Below are 26,818 nucleotides of genomic sequence, written 5' to 3' on the forward strand. Positions count from 1 at the left end.
ATGAATACAAAAGAATAAGAAGATGACAGTAAGTATACACATAAAATATTTTAGGTCGATAAAAACTAAAATTTCAAAGAACAAAAAGTGACTTATGAAAATAAATTTCTATTTCCTTACGGTACTGATAATTATGCAGCTAGTGAATTAGCATCCATCTCTCATTGCCGCCAGAGAACCCATTGACAATGCCACAATCATGAATAACTGATCGTCATATGACGTAAAATCATTAAACTTTCAGGCTTTCATTCATCTCGAGAACTCTACATATCACTGAAATGGTATCGGTGATAATCCAAATAGCTCACTAGGGACCACAGAGCACTAATTCATGGACCTTGGCCTAATATGTTTTGCTTGTGTGAAAATTGCATGTCATTGGGTTGGGCTGCAGGCGATATGCTTCAGCGCCAAAGATGGGTTATTTTTAACAGAATTACTCATAGGGATTGTATCACTCTCTGTATTGGAGTGTAGACTAAATAAATGTTATTCAATGTAGCCATTGTAATATTACAGCGCCCTGTAATACATATTTACAGTTACACCATTATTTAAAGGAACTGACGAATTAAGTTCAGACCAGTGCGGGGAACACTTAGCTTTATTCTGAAACAGTAGTTTATAAAGGCTCAACATTTGTAATGTTATATACTAACCATAACCTTGGTGTTTGGTACTAAGGAAGAAGAAGGGGTGAATTAAGTACATTTTACCTTTGGAACAATCAGGTAGGGTTAACGAGTGAAAGTCAATGAAAACAAAGAATTCATACTCTACTCTCTGTTTGACAATAAAAACCACACTAAATATTCAAACTTTCGATCACAGCAAGTGAAGTTACTGATTGTATACATGTTCTTCTTTCCAGAAACCAATGGAAAAACTCCACTAGGTTCAGGACGCACTGCGCGACGCATGAGAATGTTCAACGGTGACGGGGTTGTTGTTCGTAAAGCGTGAATGACTCTAGACGGATGATCAAAGAAACAAAACCGATATTTCTCATCGTTTAAGGTAGAGGTAATAAAACTGCATGTCTGATTAACATGGGTTTTTATAGAATTGAGGATTCCCACGGCTGTATCCCACCATTAGCTCATTACATGTTCAGGTGTTACACATTGTCTGTAGGTCCCATCTTAGGTGACATGTCTCGATCGTTTTAGATATATATATAGTTCACACAATTAAAACAATCGCCAATGTTTTGTTGTCATTTCATTAACTTTAAATACTTTTCAAAAATAATACATTTGAAATTTATAAATTGCATTACACATTTCTTGTTATTATGCGCAAAATTGCATTAGACAAAAATCTGATGAAAAATCAAGCGATCTAGCGATGAATTTTGTAAGGAATTTTAAAATAAACACATTTTGATACACTGTTTGATTAGAACGTTTCAAATTTCTGTCTAGTCTATCGCGGGTATCTAATTTAGTTAAGTATGAGCAGTAAGTGTTCATAAATAGTTAGATCATAGAATGCTGACAATTGACCAACATTAAAGACACAAATCCTTGAAGGAAAACCATGCTTAAAACACGTACATGTTATTCATGGGCTAAACCCCATAATATTTAGGACATATAAAAAGCTTAACTTGACCGAAAACATGACTCTAACATGCATTTGGTAAAATTGGTTGAAAACCTAGTAAGGACACGTGGATGCTTAACATTGATAAAAAACCTAGAAAATGCGGATCAGTTGTTGAACTCTAGTTGTATTGCAAAAATGCTCATCATTTAGTTAACCCTCCTGGTTTGAACATTTCATTGGTTTATGGACCAAAAATCACGTACCAAAATCTATTCTGGACACACTAATGCTAAGCGTAGCCCGAAACACCATTAAGAACACGTAAATCATGAAAGTAATAAAACCAAAAGCACTAGTTTAGACACGAAGTTAGAAATTGGTCGGAAACCTTATAGTCAGAATAAGCAAATGATAGGTCTAACCCTAGAACTAGAAATATATATGTAGACAAGGACGTAGATTACTTATAAATCCTTTATCTAGACGACAATTATTAGAAGAAATTCTTACATAGAACACGTAGATGCTAGCCATAAACTGAATTTAGAACCATTGGTCGCGAATCCTGCTTGTAACTTTTGCATTTTGAACAATTTAGCAAAATAAAAATATATGTATATTTAGAACATGTTAATTCAAAACATTTTCATATAGCTAATAAACAATGATAAATGACAGAAAATGCTAGTGATGATAATTTTCTATAATTTCCCATTGATATTGCTGTTAGCAGTGCTGACCAATAATATTTACCATCATTGGCCGAATTCCTAGGTAAGACATGTCAAATATGTCAACGTTCTCACGACTCCGTGTTCCAGTGTATGTAAACATCTTTTTATTATTGAGACGGGAACCCATCCAGGTGCCTTTCTCATTTCTATTGTAGTTTATCGCAATTCTATTTGAAAAGCTCTACAATGACTCTTTAACTTTCTGCCAGTTTGAGTGCGAGAAGGGCACCGGTCATAACGACAGACGTATACCTGTTTGCTGGGTGTAACCCATTCACGCATTTGTAAGTAGATATTGGAACAGGTAAGGTACACAATGTTATTCACACTGAACGTTTGATGTAAAGGTCTGATAATATTGTTAATATTATTTTTAATAAAAATGTTACTTTGTGTCGATATTGACGCATGATGACAACAAAATTTCATATATTTATCTTTATTTTAAATCAATTTTAAAAGTTTTAATTGATGCAAACTTTTACATTTAAAAGCCATTGTACTTGAAATTCAAAATAGTAATTTTTTCTAAATATGACATTTTGATTATTAATTATTAAATTAGTATTTTATGGAATTGATTCGTAAAAGATACTTTATGTTTCTCAAATATTTCTGAAAAACCACAAAAAACCCAGATGTTTCGGAACTGTAAACGTCTTCAGTCGACGCCAACGTTTACATCAAATTAATGTAAGATTGCGAAAAGCCACCTGGCTTATCGTGATTTATTAATTTGTGGTCATATTGTCTATTTATAATTTTCTATATTCCAAACGAGGTTTCTCCTTTTTCTGAAGAAAATATATTTTAACCCTTCCCTGGTTCAAATTAATTCCACATTGTGTTGTTTCGCCGCCAATGAATGCATTCCAGCAATGCATAACCTCTTTAATTCCTGATCCAGTGATTTAAGCCGTTGCCAATGATTAATCCTTCTTTAAGCCAATAAGTCTTTCAATTTTTGCGCTCACGCCCTATACGATATGCAATATCATACCTATACGATATGCAATATCATATTGACAAATACGGCATGATTTCCACTAACGCTAACCTGTGGCTAAAACGGTGAACTTTTTCGGTTGTATTGTTTATTCCCATGCGATTTAGATAAAGATATCTCCTTCATTTATATTTTCATATAATGCATGCTCTGATGCTGTCCAGGTGAAGTTCTGTTAATTTTTTCAAATATATGACAAGACTACTTAAAATAAAATATCGTACGAATTAAATTAATAGTGTATGTGTAAGGCTATAAAATTTGATCGCCATGGATCTGTTAAAGGGGAGTTTAAATACTTTTATAAGAAGGCACGTATTATATATTTAATTTAGATATATCCGATTGATGGTAAGAAATTGAAGACGTAACAATAGGTAATACAATTTTAGCGATACGTTTAAAAAAAACACATTTTCTTTCATGTTTTCGTTTTACTTTAGAGCGACCCAAAATTTACTGCTTCGCCAATGGGACTCATTCACATACCATGTGATACCCGATAACGTTTGTGCGGAACTATTGTTTCTATTGGTGATGGAATGACGTCAAATGACGTTATCGCGGGATAACGTCATTTCAGCGGGAAGATTACAAAGAGCTGCGTTCCATCACTACTGGAGATACTAGTCCCGCACAAACGTTATCTTGTATCACGTGGTACGTGAATTAGTCCCAATGGTAGCAAACTGACAGAATGATCGAGTTTAACTTAATAAGTTATCCAATGAACATTTACATCAAACCGTATATCGTTGGCCATTAGAAAGTTCGTTCGTCTGTATACTCTGCCACCATCTAAATCTAATTTTATGGTGATGACTCCCCTAAACGTTTCTTTACCTTCTAAAGAACCGAATTTGCATAAATTTCTCTTTCTTTTCGCCGAAAAGATTTAGGCATAAGATAAATTTTCACACATCATTGACAAAAAATGGTGATGGTTTCTCAGCGTGTAGAAAAAATATGTAAATGATTTTGCGGTGAAGTTTCTGTACAACATCTACTGGATCCAAATATCTATAAAGGTTAGAATTCATTACTTCTTATATTTCTCGTCCAATTAATTTCACATTTAGATATCCTGTTTTAGGCGGAAGAATGTTTTTATGTCCAACGCTTGTAACTATTTTAAGTTGCATGCAGGATATAGCGGATGTATGAAGATGAGTATGTACAATAGCATCAAGTACACGTGTCCTAAGACTTTAGCACATACACGTACACCGGATAACTTAAAATTCAAACACGATATTATTGCTGGTTTGCGACTTTACCAAATGACAAAAACAATTATCTGAAATAAGTTTGTTTCAGTTGATTTTGACGAGCTTTAGCGAGTGTCTTTTCAAAATTTCAGAATTCATCAAATAATAAACGATAGTTTGACAAACACTGCACACAACTAAAACACCATATCTTTGTTTTACTGTTCAAATGGATAACGAAAAAAGCAATAAGATATTTCATATATACCTTTCAATCTAGAATAGTAATGGTAACCTAACGTACTATTTTCATTTCAAGTGTATTGACTTAAAGTGATAACAAAAAACAAGTCAATAGGGTTCATGATTATGTCTATCTTTCATTTAGAATGTTCTGATTAGATGAAACTTGATTACATGATATTGCATAAGTTAGATATTTCATCGGAATTCTAAGGCGAAGGAAATAATCCCACGAAAATAAACCCCGAGGGAAATAACCATAGGGAAATAACTCCTTAGAAGCTCCGCACGTGACCGGAAGTTGACGTTATCTGCAACGTCAACCAACAATGGCAACGCTGTTGCTTATTCTTTTGCAACCCGACGTTGTTGGGAAATATCTTCATGAGCTATTTTACCAGAGATTTAGATAGCTTGTTAATGTAACAAGTTATGAATTTCTTTTTGTTTTGTTAAGTATGCTAAAATAATTATATTCCTTTGTGTCGGGATTCTAGATGAATCCCTCCACAGAGGGCCATAATTGTAAAATATTATTATCTTTTAACGCATTTAGTTTATTTTAAATCTTCCCGTGTTATTTGCTGAAAAAAGGGTTGTCTTTAAATAGCATTTGCCTGTGATCAAACTGCATTCATATATGGAATGATGCATATTCATAAACTTTCACAGAATAACTACGTCTGTTTCTTGTTCTCCCCTCCCACATGTCTCTAGAATATTAACATATCACTGAAGTTTGACCTGGTGATTTTATCTTTATGACACGTCTGTTTCATATATGATTAATGGTAATACAATATGGGATTTGACCTTTCTGCACTCATCACTGTACTGAATGATATCCAGATTTGACCAAACCCCAAGTGTTAAACTAGGGGGAAATTTTAGTATTTGGATTTAGCTGACAAACTTATCAACAAGTCAGGCTTTGTGTACCAGTCTAGATATTCCACTAATACCAGGGTCGATTAGAATAGATCTTGCATGGAGATTCCGCAATGAAAAATTGTTATCGTGTATAAAGCACGTGTCATGACTTAAACAACAAAGAATCACGTGTAAATGACTATAATCTATCGTTCTAAATTCTAAACCAGGTATAGCATATCTAAGACAGAGTATTTCTGGTCATGATGTAAGTCTACATGTCCCAGTGTCAGTTTCATCAGATTGTTGTTTGTTTCACTGAAATGGACACGAATGACATTGGACTATTTATGTAATGAATGCAAATACATACACATGTTCAAAGTTTTCACATACATGTAACGTATATCAAATGTTTTTTTCTTTTCAATTCTTTATAACTTATACATTCATCTTTCTGAATTTTATTTTGTAGATGACTTGTAGATGACTTATAACTATAAGTCTCGTTTGTCAAACGGTAAACTATCTGTCATTTTACTATGAGCCTTTTCACATCTGGGTCGTGGTGGCCGAATGGTGTAGGTGTCAGACATTACAACACTACACATGCTATATCTCCACTTCTGGGACGGCAGATCGAAAGCTACATAGGACTGTTGCCATGTACTGGCTATAGCCTGGTGATTTTTGCCCGTTCCTCCGCAATCAAAACATGACAGGTTCTTACATTGCCATACTTTATTGATAGGTAGAATGAAACAAACATATCAACCTATATATTTTTACATTCACCCTTTTATCGTTTCCTAATAAGATGATATAATGTGTAATCGATGAGGAAGAAGTCACTTGATCTTCTGAAAAAACACATGGTCCTTTCATCGAATTTTCACAGTTTAGGGAACTTCTCTAATTAAAAGTTTTCCATAGAAAAACGTAAAGAAGTCACGAGAAAGGTTCTTTGCTTTTACCTTTGTAATGCCTTCCGCGTGGATTAGTCGCTGTTAAGGAATTGCCTTAGTTAAGTACACGTGAGGAAAACAATATGTTTTTATAAAATATTTTACTCTCATTGAACCAAAAACGGATCATAAGAATACCATAGTTCCTTGTTTTTGCCATTCTTTACCATATTTATAATTTATCATTTAGGCGGAAGGGTGATTCATGCCCCATAGAAATTTTCCATTGTAGGTTATTTGATTCATGTGTCCATAACTTCCATACATACCTGTCGAGTGATGGCTGATACCTACCTGGTAGTTTCTAGTCTATTGTAATGGGAGGAATGCCACTTACATACTTGTGGTTCGGACCGGTTTCATTTATGTTCGTTTTCTCTATAGAAATAAATGCATATCAGTAGGTTAGATAAACATCGACGCATTATCGTTTTTTTCCTCATTGCTTTTAGATCATCATTGTTTCCCTGGGATGTTTTTTATCCTGGATAGAGCATTAACTTTGAGAAACATGAATATGCCATTCCATTGGGTTTTTTTATCACAGAAAGGACACTACCTATGATTACCTATGATTCTCTGTTCGAAACTATTGTATAAAGATGATTATCTGATATATGTTTATGTATTTTTTATTAAATTTAGAATTACTGTTTCTTGTGTTCTTACTTTTTATTTATCTAAATAGCATGGTTCAGAAAACTGAAAATATTTGATATCGAAAAAAATATATTTCAGAAATAATGAAAAGATTTATGATGAAAATTGAATTATTTTCTTTTCTCTGCTACAATTTAAATTCGATTTGAAAACAAACTAAACTTTATTTTGTTAAATTGTATCTTATTTTGTTGATGTGTAATCGATTTATTAAAATAAATAAACAACGCGTTAAAACCATAATATTCTTACTTGATTAAGTGGATTGCTATTCCGGCAAGCATATGTGTTTACCTTTTTTTTATCGTGCCTTAAAATTTATGAGATTTTTTTCTAGTCAAGAAATTATCAAACAAATGTAGATTTCTGTGGTTTTACCGACAATCCCAAAACCTCATGTGCTTATGGGATCTGAACAAATCTCATGAGGCTATCAGATCCCTCTGAGCTCTACACGTGGTTGTGGGAAATGTACTAGAACCTCGCATCGCTAGGCGAGATATCTCGCTCGTCACCACTCCTTGAAAAGGACAGTATGTGTACCTGTGGTCTACATCGTGACCCCTGTATAGGTATTAACTTACTTAACCGTCAGGTAGAAAGTATTTATAACTTCAAACGTGTTCATTCATAAAAACGTTTGACGTCACTGAGATGATATGTCTGTCGCCCTACCGGTCTCCTTTCGAGTTTGGTAAACACATGGACCTTATCTTTTAGGGTATATGTACAATAACGAGAACAGTTCGTGGGGAACTGGGAAATTTTACCGTTAAAATTCAAAATTTATGGCCCATTCAAATGCATAGAAACCCCTATATGAAGTGAGATAATAAAACTTGTAAAAGTGCAATAAGTGTAGAAACTAGATTTCGAGACACTATATCCCAAACAGAGAGTAGTACTCATGGTCCTATATAGTTTAGGTTCGTTGTTAACCTAAATTACACGATGCAAGGTGAATCTGAATAATAAACTGAGTGAAATATACTTTATATTGACGAATATCCATCTAACCAGTATTATATTGGTGATCAAGGAGTGGTTACTTTCCTAATTAAATTTCGTTCGCCATAGAGTAATCGCAATTAATTAATTACCATAATGAGTATCTACATATTTGTATGTAAAATCATGTTTTTTCAACTTTAAATCCGTTCTGATTATTTTTGAGCAAATTTGTTTTGACCGTTTTGGTTATTTGTGATAATGACGTATGGTTCAAAATATATTGTAGTTTCTAAAAACAAATTTTGATATTTACTTGTAAACAACCTGATATGTATGTCTAATGTACATGTGAATATGTGTAATTTGTCACCAACCACACGCTCGTTTTTCACTTGATGACGTAACCTGTTCCTAGACTTTGTAAACATTCAGTTTATATATAAATGGACGTTTATTCTTACCTAACATATGTTCATGTATTATCTAAAAGTTGTGGCATTTGCACTAATTTTTTGTCTCATATATTAAAGTATGTTTTTGTCATGATGGATTTCTTTCATTTTTACTTAAACCAAAAAAGTCTCTTTTAAATGTCTCTTCGTAAGCATATGTCCTTACTTATCGTTTGCACACACTTCGTTTTCCTTTTTCTATTCACTAGCAAAAATTTAACAAGGTATCAAGCCTTTGTTTCGTCTGATAGATAATTACAACATTATTTCATTTTTGTTAGTGTATAAAAATAATCATGTCCGATTTTGATTCATGGTCTTGTATAAACTTAATTTGAAAATTACTCTGAAACTTCTCATTTTGTCCATTTTATCAATAAACATATTATAAAAGTTATTCTATCGATACCCCGTGATTTCAATGTAAATATTTTTTTTTTGCCTGTGGCATTTCATTAAGAGTACAAATGTATAACAGTACATTTACAATATAATTTCTGTTTTATATGCATGTTATGACTTGGCTGATAAGTGTTATTATAAAGGGATTTTGTCCCCCACGCGATCTGACCAACACGAACCGACATGTAAAAGTTGGATTTATGAGATCTTTTAATTTGTCACTACGCGCACCTGCTATGTTTACAAACACTTCATGTGAAGATAAACGTACCCGTCATAGGGTAGTTATTGACAGCACGGTACTTCCGCTTGTAACACTGGACAACTGACTGTACAGAAGATCCACGTGTTTCATTTGTAACTGACATCGTCAAATTTACATGTTTTTCCCACACTCTCATTTCCTCGGGTGAAACTGTAAATTTGTCATCCGGAACAAAATATTATTGTTTGCTTACGTGAAGATGCAAGGAAGTATATATGTGTTGTAATGTAAAATAGTTCCTCCAGTGTAACGCTAATTATAGTCACCTATTCCCCGCAAATGTTATTGAATATTTACCTTACTGTATTGTTGATAACTGAATTAAGAATTTATCGCACTTCCCTAATACATTTATCTTTTAGGAAAACATTTTAACACGTGCCTCCTATAATTATATTTACAGTTTTGGCCAATCAATTTTTCAGTGTTTAGTACATTTGTCCCATCTTTGATGACATTCTGTATGATACACATGATAATGAAAACATATCCTCATGTAAATTGCAATGTGAAATAAAAAAAAAATATGGTGGAAATATTTTACATTTTAAAATGGATAAATCATTTACATATTCTATATATATATATACGGTTTTACAACTTTAACTTGACTTATCGTCTTCTATGATCAACATAATAACATCCTTGTCAGATCCTGAATCCGGTACCTCAGACTTGTAAAATAAGAACTTTAGTGCCTTGATAATTAGTGAGTTTCACATTTATGCATTCTAGATACCTGTTTCATATAGCTAACGTATGGTATGCCTGGTTTGTATTTTCAGTCTGTACCACTACAGAATGTTAATTGCATGTATTGTAATATCTATTAGACCAGAACAAAGACCATTATTTGGAGGTTTATAAAGCCATGAATTTAGTGACGCATGTTCTCTTCACTGTTTAAATTCTCATTCATGATGGAATGTCAATATATTGGTAATTATGGCCCACTGTTGTATAGTGAATTTAAATGGAAATAATAGGAAAAAAGAGTCACATGGTTGATTAAAATGAAAATCAATTTATAGTACAGCACAATTTATCTTTGACGTCATACTAAACATACCAAAACACAGCGTATTCGTTTGTGTAAATGGACATCAAAAGGTATCGATATTAATCCCAATGCAAGGACACGTGTTCTACGTGGCGAAAATTGATTTTTAACAAAAAAAGTTTAAAAGTCATTACACATTGTAGTAAAATTTTAACGGCAACTTAACCTTAACAGGAAATTAATTTCTTTGAAAATATCAGTCTTCTTGATGATTCAATTCCTCTTTAATCTGTTAATCCATTGATCCATATATTTAAATGTACAAAAATGAACAAAAAGTGCATTAGGTTATTGATTCAATTGATAGGAAATATTTCACAAGTCACAAACTACTGGACCATAAAACTATTATGTTTTATATTTACAATGTTTAAATCCATAATGTACCCTTTTCCCGATGAAACTTGACTTCACTTTTTTGATGGTGCATGGGAGTAAACATTTTGCTCTGTATCAGAACAGAGAAGAAACCGAGGAAGTATATGTATTTATTTCTAGTTTTCATATATTCATTAATTCACTCATTCCTTCATGTTTCCACTAAATTTCCTATCTTTCGGCGTATCAAAATTTCTTTCGTGTTTTGAAACATAAACACTCTCCTTTCTGAAGGGCATGATACATATGACATGAGATAAGTAAATTCCAGATTGATTTGTTTCTTCCTGGTCTTATGGTTACTATCCGAATCGAAATGTTATTTATGGCATCTGAAACGTACTGGCCACATCATGCCCGAGATTGAGGACATAAAGTTGTGTACAAAGAAACATGGACGGCATTTCATGGTGACCTGGAAATCTAGATCGCCATTAAGTATTTTCTGTATCTTTTCACAGGAATTACCCTAATAAAATGAGTCCTTAAGTGCTTAAATGGCCTTATAGTGGGCGAGGACTTTGACCAGTAATAAACACCATTGTACATACTGACTGAATTTTGAGATAGCATGTTAGTTTACTTTAGTAGAGATAAGAGTAATCCTTTTATAAACAATGATAAGTGTTCCTACGTTGATAAAGGACAGTAAAGTTGTTTATATTATCGTAAACACTCTCGTGACATATATTGTTATACAGTTCAGTTCAAAACTAGTATGTGCTTACATTGCAATTAACAACTCAGAGCGAAACAATACCAAATACAAAACAAAATAGTGATTTATTATAAAAGGATATTCTAGTAAAAAGGGTTGATATACATATGACCACTTGACTTAAGAAATCTAATAAAATTGACAAAAACAGAGCAAACGGGGACTGCTATGTTATTGTAGAACAGTTTTGTATATCTGCTTAATATGATATTTATTCACATGTCTTAGTTGATTAATATACTATAATTTGTCCCGTGGCTTTGTTGTCAGTTTTCCATATAAGACTGTCGGATGTGATCTAGATTTGTAGAACGAGGTTTTCTGAGAAAGCAAAGTATGTTTACTGTTCAGGAACACCTGGTTCTTATTCAATGTTTATAAAAATACAAATTGTATAATTTTTACTAGTTTTACCTTTCTGTTATGAAATGTCACGTTGGGTAAATATAATAATCATGATTAAGTTTGTGTTCTTCGTTGGGAAAAATGTTAATATAAAGAGTCTAGTATACTACACCATGTTAACAGTCATACGAAGTGAAAGTAGAATAATCAAGCATACTTTGAACCAATAATGTTTACATAACAATGTTGTTTACAAAATACGAAACTGAAAATAGAAATTCCAAGTTATATTTGTTGTTAGTAATTTTACACAGCTGCTGGGGTTAATTTTGAAAACGAAAATAAAACTTTCCACTCGGTCACATTTTCAGCATATCAATAACAATCTGCCTTCCAGCGTTATTTTTAGCATTTTTCATATTTCATTATATTTATATCATATATCAATTCCTTGGATTCCTATCAGAATGTTTCGTATTGAGATGACGGATTTGATATTTCAATGCATGTTGTTAATTTGAAATTTCAATCCAATAGAAAAACAAATGAAGTTAACACGGGTGTAAGTAAGACTTCATATAACAACTGCTTCTGAGAGAACGGGTGTGTTAGGGATGCGGAGATTTATTCTTGTATGTGTTTATGTTTTCAGTACAATTAAATTTCTTCAACCACCATATTTCCTGCTTCCATATGCTACATCATTTTATAAATACCTCGACTAAAATATATTCGGTTCGCCAACGCTCTGCAGTGCAGATGCTATTTTAGGCACAATAATTGTACGTTGCAGTAGCGCAAAAATGATGAAAGGCATACCACGAAGGAACACCTATCTTTTCTTTGATATAATTTCAATTAAATCTGTAAACAAATGTGCTAAAACGATAGCATCCCAGACTAACGAAACTGTTACCCTACTTAGGGAAATCTTGTCGTAGACCAATTGGTGAGATAACATACAATTGATGGTGATGTTTTGTCGTCAAGTTCTCTTTTTTTTTTAATTTCAGATTACATAAAGTTTGAAACGTAAGTATCACAAAGATTATTGCTCTATACAAAGTACGACGTGAAACATGACATTTGCTGTATTCGTTGTTTATTTTTTTTAATTGTTTTTCTCTACTTACAACAATGATTTAGTATACACAATGTACGGCGTATACATTTTATATCTATATTTGATTAGAGTGTGTAAGGTCCCTCGAGATTATCAACACTGATATGTGTAATACTTATGAATCAATGGGAATTATTTACAAACCTTGACATGAACATCACGTTGAAGGTTATGACGCTATTTGGAAAATGATAACAAACACACAACATTCAGAAAACGTACGTGAATTAAGTCACGCGCAAACAATTGTTTACATTATAATTTCACGTGACCACGCGAACCTTGATTCACAGCTATAAATAGAACAGTATTTACAATACGTACTTATATCTTTCATATTTCTCAGGCAATTTTAAATTTCAGCATGATGTCTCGACCTTTTCCGCCCATATAAGCTGATGAAATGTCTAATTCTCGAGTCATGCTGAGTCGTATCATCCGAACCTTAAGATCACACAGTTATTGGTTTTAAGTCATCATGACCTGTCGACATGGCTTAGAATCAGTCACCAAGGCTTGTCCTGTCCATAGGTCAATGGCGTTAAAACATGAATATGTAAATTATAACACTGTTGGACATTGGCCCATGTCTATAGAATACATATGTACATTTATAAATATGATGAGATACTTATATGAAAATGAATCTAAACTTAAACTATCTAAAATGAGAAAAAGAAAACTGTGCTCTAGAGTTTTAAAGAACATTTGCATTTTAGAAGCATTGACATTTTAATATTTGATAATGAATACCTTGGAAACTGGCGGTAGCAAAATAAAATAAATGTTGTATAAGAGCTATGTTATGGACAGGTGATACATTGACAGTAATTAAAGAGATTGGCTTGTATTCCATGTGCTTCATCATTTTTAAACGATGATTATTTTAAATGGTAGCTCGGCGTTACTTTGACCTAGATCTGTATATAGGATGTGTGCCTCCGTAACCTAGATTGTTGCTATGACTTAGATTTGTAAAGCGGTTGTTGCTATGACCTAGATTTGTATGGCGGTTGTCGCTATAACCTAGATTTGTAAGGCAGATGGTGCTGTGGCCTAGGTAGAAGACGCTTTCTCTTATCAAGCGTCTGGTTCTATTGCCGTGCATCATTTTCTTAAATGGCGTGAGTAGCTTTAATATCACACCAGTACACGTCACTTCAAAACACACTTTTAAGTTTAGAAAAGTTTAGACATTTAAGATTAAGAGATAAATCCCATGGATTTGAATTTGAAAACTTAAGCAAAGGTAATATTTTGTTTGGTTTATCAATGTATATCATAAGGATGAAAACATTTTAGAAAATTAGAAATTAAAAATAAATATTGAAAAGAGGATGTTTTGAAAACAACATTAACGCATACTTGTTTATTTGTTTTCACGTAGCAATACAGGTATGAATGCAGGTGATGTGTAGGACGTAGATAACCCATTTACTACATACACACTAAATATAGAGCGTGAGATTCTCAATATGTGTGATGATCATGCGCGGACCTAGTGATCACACTAATGGGAAAATTACGTGTACGCAAATTGACGTCACAGGTCATGCCCTCTTAGTAGTGTCACATGCTCTTATTCTAAACTTACTATTACAGGTATATAGGTAAACTGTTATCACGAGTGTAGATTTAGTGATCTTAAAGCCAAAGTCACGCGTCTTCTTCTGTCTTTATCACAATGTTATACATATATGCAAATTAAATTATTTAACCGGGAATTTTTTAAAAGATGATTAGATAATTGAATTTTATACAGCAGGTTAGTCCTTGAAATACTTAATAAACATCTTAATATTAGTGTAGATAATTTTGTATCGAGAGCAACATTTTGATCGAGTTATAATCCCAAATTATGACCTGAGCATATCTTAGTTTAATCATTTGATTGTTATTTTGTAATTGAAATTCAATGTGGATGAAAGCTCATTACAACAAATTAAAATATTCTGCCGGTTTGTTTAATGGTTCCAGTGATTCCACATAATTCCATTATTATTGAGTAAAGAATTTGATCTAGCTAAATAAAAATACAATCCAACAAATACGACTACTAACCTTAGTGGCGGATATATAGATAAGTGCATATACGATTTACATATATTCGACAATAAGAGTATGAGTAAACATGTTTAAAGAGTAGACTAGAACCAGATGTTCTAGGAGAGTAACCGTCCTCTGCGTCAGAATGACGCAATGATATGGAGGAAAATCCAAACATTGTGAAATACCTACAGTAGTGTAACGGAGGAGAGACGTTTGTCTCTCGCGCACATGTGATGCATACGAACACGAGACATATACACGGCGTTCTCTTAACAATCGCACGTGTCTGTGACGTCATACACGACACAGATAGCACAGACACAAGCATAGCAGCACCATGTTACTGTGTGACAGTAATTGTTTCAGTATGTATGATGCAATAGATTATATCACAACATTTTACATAGCAAACCACCAAGGGTTATCGCCTCCTTGTCAGAATCAATGTATTCTAGAGGATTCTTCATCAATGTCTTAACTCCTTTATTGCAAAATATTTATAACAAAACAAATATTATATTCAAATATGTAATAAGCTTGTGCCGTCATCCAGGCACCACTGGGATTAAACTTAACTTCTCCGTATGCCATACCCGCATTGACATAGGAGGAGAGAGAAACATTAGAAAGTACACCTGAAGTAGAGGTTGATGCCAACCATGAACTGGAGTGCCATGACACCTGACGAAGAATCTTCATCAGAATCGCATCAGACGTTTTTACAATTCCAATGTTGTCGTCACACTCTAGGCCAAGTTGACGCATTATATGATTTGGAGAATAATTAAATGATTTGCAATATTGAAAGAGCTAAAGGGAAATCTTCATTATCAATTTCAGTATCGATCGAAAATATAACGTGCCATCATTGAAGTAAGATTTGGACTCTTTCATTGCTAAAAAATCAAACACAATTCTATATGCCACCACAATAGACTGCAATGGTTGGCTATTGTCAACATGACGTCTAAGAAACTGCTATCGTAATTAACTAACATGTGGATTGTTATATAGGACGGGAGAAATAGTGGCTTAAGTTAGATGCAATCTAATATTGCAATCAGGTAAAAAATCGGAAATGTTTTCTATATAAGGTAAGATAGGACACACTGGAAGTGGATATTGATCAACATGATCAAGGAGGAATAACATTTCACATTTTTATATTTTTATAAGACTCATTAAAGCTAGCTGGAGTACCTACATCAACCTGAGTAAGTGTTGGAAGAGTAGATGCGTGGGTTGCACATTGTAACCATAACACAATTAGAATTGAATCATTACCCGGGAGAACAGGGAATCTTGGAATAAACCTCTGAAAGCATAATATGTGCGATATTATTGATTGTTAAGTGGGTAAAGTTATACAACTTGTAGGCACACGCGTCCGTCCTTGACAACGTGTCTCTGCGGGGCGCTAATTGGTAGGAATCGTATGATATAATACTGTAACACAGTTCTGATACCGCCAAGGTCACACAAACACGTCTGGAACGAGATCCTAAATATCATTTTTATTTTTAATCATTGTGGAAATTCGGAATAAAATAGAAAGACGTGCTTCATCCACAAATAATGCCTCAAACAAGATTTATACCAATAAAGAAGTCTTTTCGTTTCAAATATAATATGTATGTCATCGGGTTGAACATTCAAAAGGAAAACTCTATGTTTAATGCATAAGCTTTAGTGTATTTACAGTACCATATATGACTTGTGTCAATACTTAAAATAATTGTTAAAGGGTATTTTGGGATAAATGGAAAGAAAACAAACTCCGACACTGACTGTTCGCTTTGAATGATCTCTCATCCCAAATTATTTTTTAGATAAATAAAAGTGGTACAGGACACACTTTGCTAGCACACTCGATTTAAAAATATATAAGATGATCTCTACAGGTAAACAGATAGTTAATCATGTCTTCTCCGCGTTATCACCGACTATCGCGCCCTGTTACCGCGTCACGTGGCTGGTGTCACAGAAAGACACGTGGATAGATTCGCACCTGTAATAGTGACGTCATGTCATCTTATATCTAATATCACATCAACATTAATAATCCCATTATTGGTCAAAAAATGATTGGTCGTTTCTAGAACAGAATTTTTTAGTTTTTTAAATTTCAAATTTAATTTTTGTTCACTTGAATTAAAATTTGAAAAATATACCGAAATCAGAAGTGATTTTGCGTACAACTGACAAAATTTCAAAATTATTATTGTTTTTTGTTTGTATCAAAATAGTTCTATTTGTTCGAGCACATCATACGTACAATGGTCATCGTTACGGACCACCAGTGTGATATTTGATACTACATAGTAATCGAACACCGTCTAGACTGCCATGTGCTGTTACCTGAGGTCGTGTTACAAAAATATTATCTATTCCGAGTTTTACGGATAATTTGTTTTTACTATACAGTACAAATACAAAATATTGTATAACCCGTATAAAAATATGAAATACGATATTGATTATAACTGTGTTTATAGAGTTGTTTTTGTTTTGACGAAGTTGTTTGTTATATAGTCAAGGTTAGTTTGTCATCACTGATTGTACTACAAATGCTTATATGGATTTTGAACATCACTTTTCTTTTCTCTCTTTTTTTTCTTTTCGGTTTTGCAAAATAACTTCAAATTAGCGGAATGATATGGTTTACAAATAATCATAAGATATGAGATTAAATGTACACGGTTTTGTTACGAAACTTTAAATAAAGCCGGAATAGTAGCGTTTCATGTGGTCAAACTTTTTCCATAAATGTACGATCAAATGTTGGTTCGTAGCAATTGGATTCAATGGCTGGGGCAATAAGGTAAGAAAGATACCATCATCAGCACTCACATTCAACACGACAACCCCACTTCTTATATCGCTTACTCTTATCTACAGTACAAATTAATCTAGAAATATGCATGTCCTCTTCATGGTGCGAATTTTCACAGTCTAGAACATGGAATGTGCTTATTATTGTCTCGTAAACTTCTTCATAGTCATAAGACTTGACACGGGATGCACAGAAAAAACTCGTGTGTAGGTCGTTGCCCGCCATTGCCGTCGCACATGAAGTTATAAATGGGGGTTCCCGTACATTTGTGTGTGATGAAGTGGTGTATCGGGTTCAGTTATAATTGTCAAACCTACGAGTCTACTCCTTCATAGACTGAGCTTGGTGTTCGCTTCATGTGTTTGTCTACGACTTACATGTCTTGTTTGGTCTTGGAAACAGTAGTTGTTTTCAACTGTAGGTGTCAGGTTTCCTTTATGAAGAATGGTTTCTATTATCTATGTTATTATCAACATCGGGGTCGCTTCGCAAAATGTTCTATCTACAGAATCGTAGGTCAATACTCTTTCGTCCACTTAAGCAGCAAATGAAGTTTACAGGAAACTTGTTTCGATGAAAACTGATATCTGATAAATGTTATATACCGATAGTTGAAATAAACAATTTCTCTGAGATAAGTTTTTACATATTTTCATATACTGAAGAAATCTCATTTCACCTAACATTGACTGAGGTATTCGCAATTTGGCCGACCTGAGATTTTTTTTATCTCACTTTAGAATAAAAACAAACTGCTTGCTTTTCTCAAAAAACGGATGACGTTGTATTAATGATGTTATTTGTTGGATTGTGGGAGTGATCGTGTTGATAGAAAAATAGCAAAATGATAATTGACATCCGTTTGGATCACACAGTGGAATCTAGACCCAAGGACTATGATTTTCATGGCAAGTGAGTGAACATTATAACTTCAAACCCTAGTTAGTAAAACCTATTTCATTTAAATATTAGCTGATCCCAAGGTAATGAAATAGTCTAAAGTGTTAGAATTATTTGGAATATAACTCCAAGCACATGTAATGTTTTAAGAAGTTGCGTCATTTGTATTGGCTAATCCAAAATTTAGTCTAAGAAACTTTATGGTTCTTGAGTTCTACACAAAGTGAACCAAATAAGAAATACTTTAGCACCAATTCACTCAATATCTACCATACCGTCAAGGATTAACATTTATGTACTACAATAATGAAACAACATTTTCTAAATAAAGACCTTGATTTGAATAAACACTTTTTCAATGGACCTTTCGAAAAATATCTACAAACACAATGGATGAATTTGTTTATAGTTGAATTGAATTAATGAACGCTCTGAGGCTATACAAAACTCTGTAAGACCTCCACACGCATGCCCGAGATCACCAAGTTCGCGACCTCATTAATTAACATATAGGAGCTTCAACCCAAACTCTGTTGGTCCCATCTCCGGGACGCTCCACGGTCTAGGTCAGAAGTCGTCGACCGTTCTGGCCCCTTCATAAACATCTCATCAGTTTATTGCCATTTAAATGGTGATTTATGTCTGGTGGTGTTTTTTGTTGGTATGCATTACTGTTAGATCTTCTGGAGTCGAAACAATAACAATTGTTATTATTTCTTTCTTGTCAATGCCTTCTTTCGATTCTAGTCGTTTTTACCCAACATGAACAGCTGTTTGACTGCTTTTCCATGCGCGCCTCTCCGGGAGCGAAACATTAAGACAATAAAGTTGTTGAAAAGTACAATGGTGTTTAGCTATTTACAGATTACAAATTAGTCTACCAGATTAATTTATCTAACATATCAGGTATGAATAATTATAAGTGCCTACGTAAGTCCCATCGCACGAAAGAAGCCATATGTAATAATTGAATACTTTTAAACACATTAAGATTGCAGAGTATTTTTCTGAAGATTAGCGAAAAAATCGGGATTTACATGCTCTTATTTGTGGATATTTCACGTACCAGTCATTCAGCCTTTATTCTGTCCTCTCTTTTAAGCAGACAGAAAGTCTGAATACATTCAGCTTGATAAATTATGCAGAAGATATTTTTTAATTTTACATTCTACAAGTCCCTCTACCTCGCCCAGGTTTGCTTGAGGTCTAGAACAATGAGCAGACACACCATTGAGATGATGTAAGCCTGCAGATATGGTATATCAGATGCTGAAGTCTGAAAATGCTAAATGTTTAATCTTTAGGTATGAAATGACTATAATTAAATAAGAAATTGATTAAACCATTTTACTCTTCAGCTGGGACGTCGGAATTGTATCTACTGCCTCATTGAATGATTGTGAGGGCGACTAAATGAGATATTTTATCTCTTCCTAACTGACTTTATTCTTCCTGAGGTATCCAATAAGACATGGCCTCACTTTTGGTCTGGAGTTGAGCACTCGCCCCTGCGAGACTGTGTGCCTTGTCCTCTGCCGAGACTCACAGTGGTCTATAAAAAGTTCGGGATAAATAAAGGCAGACAACATGTTTGCCCGTTGGGCGTATAATGTGACAGGGTAGAGTGTATTGTTCGGTAACCTTAGCGGTATTATTCAGAGAGACAACACTATAAAAAGTCAAGAGTTCCACTATCACAAAGAGACACAACACTGACATACGTCAGCCACCATAACCTACAGACGTCCACAAACACCATACATAAAGGAGGAGTTGTCTTTAGATTTCCTGGCTGTTAATTGGACGTAAAACCTAAATAAGTCTTATTAAAATAACAATATCTTAATAGAGAAATTTCAACGTTTTAAGAGATAAATATGTAAACCATACCATTCTTCGAAGAACCTGAAAACGTGAACGCATTTTCGATGAACACAAGATAAGAAAACTGCCATCGTTATGGCCAGTCATCAGTGATATGTTCTTTTATCATTAACATGTCCATTAGTTGTTAGATAATCGACAAAGTACCTTTAATAACAATTACGTGCGTGAAAAAACCCATTTAAACGTGCAGCATCTTGATGTTGATGCGAATGGTAAAGCCACGTTCTCCGCGTGGGTAATGTGGTTTTCAACAAGTAATGGTTGGTCAATGAAAAAGAAAATAGATTGTGAAAAATCTGTTTATGATGTCTTTATAGGAACTACAATATAATTATATTTATTTTTTTATTTTTGATAATTTCATCCGAAGGGAAAATATTTCAATGAATACAACTTTTCACCATTCGGCTACAAGGGTACATATCTTATATTCGCGAACATGTTTGTCCCGAGAACTCGCGAATATGTTATCGATATGATACGAAGGGTAGTCACCATCAACCCCCAACATCAATAATTATAATGTCAAGGAACCTTATAAACATTATGACAACCGAGATAAAAAGAGAATTTTCGGGGAAATAGAAGAGATTGGTTTGAAATTATAGCATCTATTATGCTTCGGAATCAACTCATATCACCATAATATAACGTGTAGTCCATTTCAATGTACAATTATTTCTTAATTTATTTAACTAAACGATGAGTAAATAAAGGTTCTCGAACCTCAATATTTATTCATTATTTTACTGTTCTTATTTCACATGACGCAATTATTTCCTCAACACGATTTAAGCTTACATTTTCACCTTTCATTAATCAGTTTATCCCTTAAGCTACATCCACGTATTTGTTTAACATGTCAGAACTGGTTCATTTACCTGCCTATGCCCATGTCCTACATGATGCAATTGGTTCATTAACCTTATTCAAACTGAATCTGTAATCTTTATATTTGACAGATCCCCCCTTAAGCTGATAATATTTTCTTAGTTTTTATGTCACCTTAGATCATGAACCTTAGTGTAACCACATTACCTGAGCACAATTCATAAATCTCCTGATTCAATTACTGAAATAGGATTTACCGGTTAATGATCGAAAAAGGAACATTCATTTGATTTTCTATATACATCATTAGTGAAGCATTTGAGTTATTCATTAAGGACACTAGTTTAAACAAATAAATCATTGATTTGTCTAATATTTTACACCAGTAACAATACGCATTTGTCAAAGTTTTTACGAAATAAATTTTAAAGCAGCTAGAGAAATTAGGTTTTGTTGAGAAATTGATCACCTTCCACAGTGATTTTTATTGAATTTTATGGAAATTCCAGAATATTCATGATTTGATCACTAACATATTCATCTTATTTCCTGTATTACTTCCCTTTGCGACTTCCGGTAAGTGAGTTTCCTGTACACGTGTTGATGATAATGTCGTGCTACACTTACGTAACGTGGAACGTGACATTAGTTATTCCAATGACACGTTTGGTATATCTGATATCTTTGTAGTAGGAAACAAACAACTGTGAAACAGCCTTTTAATGTTTGTATGCTCAGCAAAATTGATTACATAATAAGCGTAGTTTTGATGCTATTTTTCTCTTTAAATCAAAACATTCCTTTAATGATAAACACATAGCTTGAGTTCTTACAGTGCTTGCAAAGACTTAGTGGGAAGTAACGTATTTGATTAAAATGGCAGGATAAGAACCGATGAATAGAATATCAAAACCTTGATCGCTGGAAATAGTGTATAGCAAACAAAAAATGTGCACGGTCATATGTGGAGCCTGATATTACTTAGATGTTATTTAAAACTTCCATTAGAAACAAAAATATCACACCCTTTTGGATAAACCAACATAAAATGAAGAAATTAAACCAGTCCGATTCCAATTCGAAGGAATAGACAGTAGTTTTTAACAGAATGTAAATTGAAATTGGAAACAAAGACGAACTAATGCTAAGGCATCGTATAACATTGCATATAGAAAAGATAGAACCAGGTATTCAGTAAGATTGCGCGTCCTATATATCATTGGCTACACCCGTCATCTAAATCTTATTACCATAAGCAAACATTCAAATGAGAATCGAGTTGCAACAACAGAAAAAAATGTATAAAGGTAATAGCAAAACCAAAAGATTTCCGAAGCGTTGCTTCACATACGATGAGACCGTATATCGTTATAAAACCTTCGCGGTATTTTATTCGTCCGTCATCTAAAAAAGGTTGTGTTATTGTGTTTCGTGAAACCGTCTAATAAACAACTCGTATGATTATAATTCAAGAAAATGTTTTTTTAACGATTTGCAGTGGTTTCAGTTTACGTAAAAGATCATAAAATTCCAAGAAATTATTTCTCCTTGATTTTCACAGATTTGTAAGAGCTATATCCTTCCTGTTTAGTCGCCATTCTTCGGAAATTTGAAAGTTGATTTCCTCCTAGACGAGACCAATTGACCTTGTTTGTTTTCTAGCCCCGGAAGTTTAATTTGTTTACAGCTTTAAAATAAGTAATATGGTATAAAAATAAGCACTTCACATCCGTGCTCGATTGTGCACTTACCGATATCCCCACGAAACAAAAAAAAAAGTTTTTTACTGATATTGGGATAAAACAGGAAGTTAGCTTAAATAACCATACATCAAATACAATACAGAGGAAATGAAATTGAATACCAAGAAACTTAAACAATAGAAAAATAACCCTTTTTTCTCAGAATCTATTAAGTTATAATTAGGTTATCATTTCCATACATTGTTACCACTTGTTATGGACACAACCACATTCAAAGTAATGAGTTCTATTCAGGTACAGAAACTATAATACAGAAATGTATTTGTCAGGTTCTAGGACATGTCCCAGCTAGGGCACAGAATCGTTCTTTGTGCTCTCTAAAACTAAAGTGTGGTGATAAAAGACGCATCCAAACTAAGTGACTTTGGAAAAGACGGCAATAAAGGATACAATATGATTGAGTCATAGAATGCATGTACTTTAACATTGCTAATTTCACCATCAAAATCAAAGAACTTTCTCTCATATTACATACAATTGTATTTGCCATAGTGCAGATAAAATACCTATAACATGAAAGGCGGTAACACAACAGAAAAAAATACTCCATCTTATTAAACTCAGAAAAGCCACCTGTTGTGCACGATATCTACATATGCAGGACATTATGTTGTCTGCTCGAACGCATTCCTATTAATTGATCGACATGTGCGTGCTGCAAATGGTCGGGCATTACGCGATGCCTGTTATCCGATTGCACTGTGCATCAGGCGTGCAGACTTGGTTGTAACACGCAGTGCAGTATGAGGTCACTCGTCAGACTGTGTCAGTGTGTCGAGCTAGAGGCCATTAGACATTCCCTTTCATCTCTACAACTTACACCACTGGCTACACTTAACAGTTGTACAATAACCGGCTTCGTGTGATATTCCCAATCAAGGGTCTTACAGCACGTGTAATGTGTATTTATATCGGCTCTTATAACTGATATTCTCCGCCATTGTGTCTGTTTGTCCTGATCAAAGTATTTTTATCAGTGTGAGTGCCAGCATCATATTTACAAGATGTTATAGATACATCGTCCGTACAGCCACAGCATGTTATATGTGCGTCAATAGATAGCTATATGCTTATTAATTGAACATCACCCCTCAGTAAAGAATGTTAACACAGATTCCATCGTAGTCGGTTCAAAGCCCGTGTTTAGATGGGGTGAAGAGTAAAGTCTCGAGTAGAGGTTGTAATGATTCACTTTAAAGATGCTCCACCGCTGACAAATGGTATTTTTTCACTATCAAAAACAAGAGCAGACGATTTAGTATTTTTCTTCAGTTACAAAAGTTACTTTACACCATTACCACCATTGAAAAGTTTAAGCTTCTAATTTTACTTTAAGTTAAAAATATGAAAAATAATTAATAGCATCCCGAAAAAATTCCGTGTCACTATATCCTATATGGAATAACGTACTGATTGCGCATGCACCAAAGGCAAAATAAATTATTTTATATTATTTTTTGTGTTAATTAGACATATATATACACGAGTAAACCACCAATTATTGTTCAAATGATGAATATCATTTAAGCTATGTCGGCGATGGAGCATCTTCAAACTTACCAATCTTTTGAAATGCAATTTTCAAATTGATGTCGTTATATTTTTCATTTTTTTAATATTTAATGTTTCTTCAACATGACTGAAGTTTTTAGATTAAAATTGTTAAACTTTGTGTTAAACGTTGTCTTTTATCAGAGTTCCAACAACATGATAGCTTTTCCTCCTAGATGTCAACACTAAGAGGTCCATAGCACAACGACCGGAGTCCTCAGAGGAAGCAACAGCTGATAAGTACTATCCACTAAAACATGTTTTTATGCACTTCTATGTATTTCTCTTCTAAAGGTGTCGATGTTATATGGAGTGTTTTGTATCAGAAAACATTGCCAATAGAACCAGTGTCACCAAAGGATGTTTATGCATATTGTTAACACCAATTTATGAAAGTTCTTTATTTTCTTTTATGATATACGTAGTTAATATTCATCATCATTTCCTGACCAATTAACGAATGACTTATGTCGGTGCATGACTTGTGCTGCCAGTCCTAATTGTGTGGATGAAAAAGACGCAATAAAGTTCATTTGATTTTAACAAAACATCCATTTTTATTTATTTTATTGGAATAACTATCCCGTTTATTATAGGAACGCATGCCTGGTGGGTATCTTGAATATAGTGATAAAACGTGTTTGTATTGTCTGGGGGATTAATGCTCGTTAAATTGATTTTATCTTGTCTTTTAAATAAGCTATAAATCCTGCTATTTAGATAAGGCTTTGTTCCTGATCATGATTAAGTTTAAGAGGACATTTGAATTAATTCTGAACAAAGTTGCATTATTATTTATGTATTACCCCAGTGGCTACATGGTCTGTTAACAATAGAACATGATAGTCCATTGTTATCACAGGTATTTGTATGTGTGACGACACAAACATTATGCAAATTGTTGTATTGTTTACAAATAAGGCAAGGACGCTGTATAATAATGTTTGGCGCCAATATCTTTAACATAGACACCAATACCGGCATTATAACCCCAGTTGGGAGGAGGAAGATACAGATAATTCTTGATAAGGTCATTTAAAATGACTACGAGTAGCTGAATCCAGGCGATGCGTGTAAAAGGTCTGAATAGAAACAATAGTCCTAGATACGAGCATGGTGCATATCTGATGAGATTGTGTATAATGGCATTCCTAAACCAGCGGAAGAATTTGTGAATGACAGTTAAAGTGCAACACTACAATAGCGCTTTAGCGTCTAGTTTAAAATGAATTTATTTCTGTCGTACAAGAGAGTATTGTTATCCATAACGCCGTGGAATAAGTTTGTTATAATTTGACAGAGACAAATGTTTTCGTAATGTTCTCATTGCCTTATAAAAAGCAATATCCACACCATATATTCAGGCAATTATCACACTTCAGTAATACCATTGTTGTTGTTGACTTATTCATATTGTTCTTATAGCGCTGATTTATGCACATTTCTTATGAATAAACCAGCCAACATTTATATCTAATATCAAAACAAACATGAAAGTCTGGAACTGGAAATCTTAGAAGTAACGAAAACATGACGTTACCCGCTATAATAATCTCTTGAAAATCCAGGTTAAGTGATAATGGGGAACAAAATTGCAAACGGAAAGACTATTTATATGAAATTGCCAAATGTTTTAATATGCAATGAAATCAAACCTTTACAAAATGTCGTTCTTTGCACGAGTTATATATATACAGAGATCATATGTTTAGTTATATTTCCCTGAATGCTTTTGAATTATATGATCATATGATAATTAGTATTGGATGCTCTATATCTAGAAGTCAGTAGCCAACTACAGTTTATATATGCTAATGTATCGAGTATGAGGCAGCTCATTATCATTTGTGAACTGGTAATGAAACATATAGGTTATTTATAGTGTTTGTCTAAATGGGATTCAATTATTTTCACTGGAGGTATGGAAAGTAATATGTGACTTGAAGTTTTTTTATTATGATAATTTGCTTTGATTTATATTAATCGTTTTATCAACGCAGTCATATATATGTCCTTGGTCCTCTGAGGGGTCATTTCTGCAATATCAATTTCATGTACATCAATACGTTACAG

General features: G+C 33.6%; 1 long non-coding RNA gene across 1 annotated transcript; it reads left to right on the forward strand.

Moving 5' to 3' along the window:
- Positions 1–2,244: 2,244 nt before the first annotated feature.
- Positions 2,245–14,117, forward strand: LOC138310025 (uncharacterized). Its single transcript, XR_011206356.1, has 3 exons — positions 2,245–2,569; positions 12,822–12,840; positions 13,295–14,117. It is a non-coding gene; the product is annotated as an uncharacterized lncRNA (long non-coding RNA).
- The last annotated feature ends 12,701 nt before the right edge of the window (positions 14,118–26,818 follow it).

Source organism: Argopecten irradians, chromosome 1, assembly GCF_041381155.1.
Source record: "Argopecten irradians isolate NY chromosome 1, Ai_NY, whole genome shotgun sequence".
Classification (NCBI taxonomy): Eukaryota; Metazoa; Mollusca; class Bivalvia; order Pectinida; family Pectinidae; genus Argopecten; species Argopecten irradians.